The sequence below is a fragment of the Triticum dicoccoides genome, chromosome 7B, assembly GCF_002162155.2.
Source record: "Triticum dicoccoides isolate Atlit2015 ecotype Zavitan chromosome 7B, WEW_v2.0, whole genome shotgun sequence".
NCBI classification, from domain to species: Eukaryota; Viridiplantae; Streptophyta; class Magnoliopsida; order Poales; family Poaceae; genus Triticum; species Triticum dicoccoides.
The window spans coordinates 635546357-635551666 of NC_041393.1; positions in this window are offsets into that span (position 1 = coordinate 635546357).

Below are 5310 nucleotides of genomic sequence, written 5' to 3' on the forward strand. Positions count from 1 at the left end.
GTTGCAAACAATCACACACTAGCTATCTTCGTGTATCTCCTCGCCTCGCTTTTCCATCTCGGAGATGCATGCGTGATATGTTCACATAAGAAACGAAAAAACACACACTCTCTCTCTAATTTATCGTTTGTTGTCACTTTCTCTTTCACATGCATACTCTTTTTGCACACTTACTCATTCTCCTTCACACGCACTTGATCTGTCTCGACTGAGGCACTCTCCTTGGTCCATAGCATATAGATTTATTGAAAAGTCAAACATCACAAAGTTTGACCATGTACGTGGAGAAAAAGAATTACATCTAGTACGCCAAACATATACCATTAGATTCACCATGAGATGTAGTTTTGTATAATGTATCTTTGGTATTGTAGATATAAATAACATTTGCGTAAACCTGATCAAAGTTTCCAAAGTTTGACTTCTAAAAAATTTACATGCACCGCATTATCGAGCAGATGGAATATCTCTTTCCCCCTCTCAGCTATCTGACGCACCACTCAGCCTTATCGGGGCTCCTCAATCTCTCTCAAACTTTATTGGTCAGTTTGGTTCGTGACCTGACCCTCGTGCATTGATGGCCGGTACTGCCTGGTGTGGATGTGAGATGTAAAATATTTCTGCTTCGCCAGGCTTGTGTGGCGCTGAAGCATTTGGTTCATGCCTGGGCCAGGCAAAGCATCAACGTCCCATCAATCAATCCATGCATCAATTATTTAATGCTAATATCCATCCCTGTTGTTGTTAGCCTCGTGGCCGCCCGACCAGGAACGGCCAGGCGTTCGAAATTGGTCGCCTGGGCCAGGCTACTTGCAGTGTCTGGAGTTCAGCTAAGCTAATTAAAGTGCAAGGGAACCCAGGCCAGGCGGGCTTTCTTTTTCACAGGGTAGCAACCAAACAAGAGTGCATGAAATCAAGACACAACCCCAGGCCAGGCAAAAGATGCCCAGGACCAGGCAAAAGATGCCCAGGACGCAAGCCAAACTGGCCTTATATCTCCCTGGTTCACACATACACATGTATCGCTCGCGCTATACATATAGACCCATCCAACACTCTCCGCCCTTGTTCTCTCTCCATGTGATACACACCCCCCTAAGTACCCCCTCACTCCATCATAGGCACAAGCACTCCCCCCCCCTCCTAAGTATGATTATCTCTTACTAGCCATCAGGAACTCACATATTGTCTCCTTCCATCCATACGTCTATCTCGATATCTCTCGGGGCATCTTCTATCGCGCACACACCTTGTAACTCGATCTCCCACCCATGTAGTCCCATCACGATCTCCAGGGGATCTCTCTATGACAAGCATACACTCTCTCCTCCCCATGTCTGCATTTTCTCCGTACGTCTCTCTCAACCTCTCTCCCTTGTTTGTCAGACCCCTCTTGCCCACGTGCTAGGGGTCTTGCTCTCTCGGTTCCAAACAACCACACACTATCTCCTCACCTTGCCTCCGTTGTTGAAGATGCATGTGTGATATGTTTGCATAAGACACGCATGCTTTTTCTCTACTTTTATCATGTGTTGTCCTCTCTCTCTCTCTCACTCTCCCTCTCTCTAGTTAGGGACTCTGTCACATCCATAAGCATATGGATGTTTTGAAAAGTCAAACCTCAGAAAAGTTTGACCATATATATGTGGAGAAAAACATTTACATCTGGAACGATCATTAGATTCATCACAACATGTACTTACTGTTGGAAATATGCCCTAGAGGCAATAATAAAAGGGTTATTATTATATTTCCTTGTTCATGATAATTGTCTTTTATTCATGCTATAACTATATTATCCGGAAATCGTAATACACGTGTGAATACATAGACCATAACATGTCCCTAGTGAGCCTCTAGTTGACTAGCTCGTTGGTCAACAGATAGTCATGGTTTCCTGACTATGGACATTAGATGTCATTGACAACGGGATCACATCATTAGGAGAATGATGTGATGGACAAGACCCAATCCTAAGCATAGCACAAGATCGTGTAGTTCGTTTGCTAGAGCTTTTCCAATGTCAAGTATCCTTTCCTTAGACCATGAGATCGTGTAACTCCCGGATACCGTAGAAGTGCTTTGGGTGTACCAAACGTCACAACGTAACTAGGTGACTATAAAGGTGCACTACAGGTATCTCCGAAAGTGTCTGTTGGGTTGACACGGATCGAGACTGGGATTTGTCACTTCGTATGACGGAGAGGTATCTCTAGGCCCACTCGGTAATGCATCATCATAATGAGCTCAAAGTGACCAAGTGGTTGGTCACAGGATCATGCATTACGGTACGAGTAAAGTGACTTTCCGGTAACGAGACTAAACAAGGTATTGGGATACCGACGATCGAGTCTCGGGCAAGTAACGTATCGATTGACAAAGGGAATTGTATACGGGGTTGTCTAATCCTCGACATCGTGGTTCATCCGATGAAATCATCGAGGAGCATGTGGGAGCCAACATGGGTATCTAGATCCCGCTATTGGTTATTGCCCGAGAACCGTCTCGGTCATGTCTACGTGTCTCCCGAACCCGTAGGGTCTACACACTTAAGGTTCGGTGATGCTAGGGTTGTATGAATATGAGTATGCAGCATACCGAATGTTGTTCGGAGTCCCGGATGAGATCCCGGATGTCACGAGGAGTTTCGGAATGGTCCGAAGGTAAAGAATTATATATAGGAAGTGGTATTTCGGCCATCGGGAAAGTTTCGGGGTCACCCGGTATTGTACCGGGACCACCAGAAGGGTCCCGCGGGTCCACCGGGTGGGGCCACCCATCCCGGAGGGCCCCATGGGCTGAAGTGGGAGGGGAACCAGCCCATAGTAGGCTGGTGCGCCCCCTAGGCCCAACCCCTGCGCCTAGGGTTGAAACCCTAGGGTGGGGGCGCACCACATGCCTTGGGGGGCACTCCACCCCCCCCTGGCCGCCGCCCCCTTGGGAGATTGGATCTCCCAGGGCCGGCGCCCCCCTGGGGGCCTATATAAAGGAGGGCAAGGGGGAGAGCAGCCGCACCCTATGCATTGGCGCCTCCCTCCCCCTGCTACACCTCGTCCTCCTCCCGCAGCAGCTTGGCGAAGCCCTGCCGGAGTTCTGCTGCATCCACCACCACGCTATTGTGCTGCTGGATCATCATCAACCTCTCCTTCCCCCTTGCTGGATCAAGAAGGAGGAGACGTCTCCCGTCCCGTACGTGTGTTGAACGCGGAGGTGCTGTCCGTTCAGCACTTGGTCATCGGTGATCCGAATCACGGCGAGTACAACTCCATCATCACCATCCCCTTGAACGCTTCCGCACGCGATCTACAAGTGGTATGTAGATGCAATCTCTCTCCCTTGACTCGTTGCTTAGATGAACTCATAGATGGATCTTGGTGAAACCATAGGAAAAAATTTAATTTTCTGCAACGTTCCCCAACAGTGGTATCAGAGCTAGGTCTATGCGTAGTTCTCTATTGCACGAGTAGAACACAATTTTGTTGTGGGCGTAGATCTTGTCAACTTGCTTGCCGCTACTAGTCTTATCTTGCTTCAGCGGTATTGTGGGATGAAGCGGCCCGGACCAACCTTACACGTACGCTTACGTGAGACAGGTTCCACCGACTAACATGCACTAGTTGCATAAGGTGGCTGGCGGGTGTCTGTCTCTCCCACTTTAGTTGGAGCGGATTTGATGAAAAGGGTCCTTATGAAGGGTAAACAGAAGTTGACAAAAATCACGTTGTGGTTATTCGTAGGTAAGAAAACGTTCTTGCAAGAACCCAATTGCAGCCACGTAAAAGATGAAACAACAATTAGAGGACGTCTAACTTGTTTTTGCAGCAATTGTCATGTGATGTGATATGGCCAGAAGTTGTGATGAATGATGAATGATATATTGTGATGTATGAGATCATGTTCTTGTAATAGGAATCACGACTTGCATGTCGATGAGTATGACAACCGGCAGGAGCCATAGGAGTTGTCTTTATTTTTTGTATGACCTGCGTGTCATTGAAGAACGCCATGTAAATTACTTTACTTTATTGCTAAACGCGTTAGCCATAGAAGTAGAAGTAGTCGTTGGCGTGACAACTTCATGAAGACACGATGATGGAGATCATGATGATGGAGATCATGGTGTCATGCCGGTGACAAGATGATCATGGAGCCCCGAAGATGGAGATCAATGGAGCTATATGATATTGGCCATATCATGTCACTACTATATAATTGCATGTGATGTTTATTATGTTTATGCATCTTGTTTACTTAGAATGACGGTAGTAAATAAGATGATCCCTTACAACAATTTCAAGAAGTGTTCTCCCCTAACTGTGCACCGTTGCTAAAGTTCGTCGTTTCGAAGCACCACGTGATGATCGGGTGTGATAGATCCTTACGTTCACATACAACGGGTGTAAGACAGTTTTACACATGCAAAACACTTAGGGTTAACTTGACGAGCCTAGCATGTACAGACATGGCCTCGGAACACGAAGACCGAAAGGTCGAACAAGAGTCATATGGAAGATACGATCAACATGAGAATGTTCACCGACGATGACTAGTCTGTCTCACCTGATGATCGGACACGGCCTAGTCGACTCGGATCGTGTAACACTTAGATGACTAGAGGGATGTCTAATCTGAGTGGGAGTTCATTATAATAATTTGATTAGATGAACTTAATTATCATGAACTTAGTCTAAAACCTTTGCAAAATATGTCTTGTAGATCAAATGGCCAACGCTCATGTCAACATGAACTTCAACGCATTCCTAGAGAAAACCAAGATGAAAGATGATGGCAGCAACTATACGGACTGGATCCGGAACCTGAGGATCATCCTCATAGCAGCCAAGAAAGCATATGTCCTAGATGAACCGCTAGGTGAAGCACCCATCCCACAGAACCAAGATGTTATGAACGTTTGGCAGACACATGCTGATGATTACTCCCTCATTCAGTGCGGCATGCTTTACAGCTTAGAACTGGGGCTCCAAAAGCATTTTGAGCATCACGGAGCATATGAGATGTTCAAGGAGCTGAAACTAGCTTTGCAAGCTCATGCCTGGGTCGAGAGATATGACGTCTCCGACAAGTTCTATAGTTGTAAGATGGAGGAAAATAGTTCTGTCAGTGAGCACATACTCAAAATGTCTGGGTTGCACAACTGCATGACCCAGCTGAACATTAACCTCCCTGATGAGGCGGTCATTGACAAAATCCTTCAGTCGCTCCCACCAAGCTACAAGAACTTTGTGATGAACTACAATATGCAGGGGATGGTGAAGACCATTCCTGAAGTATTTTCAATGCTGAAGTCAG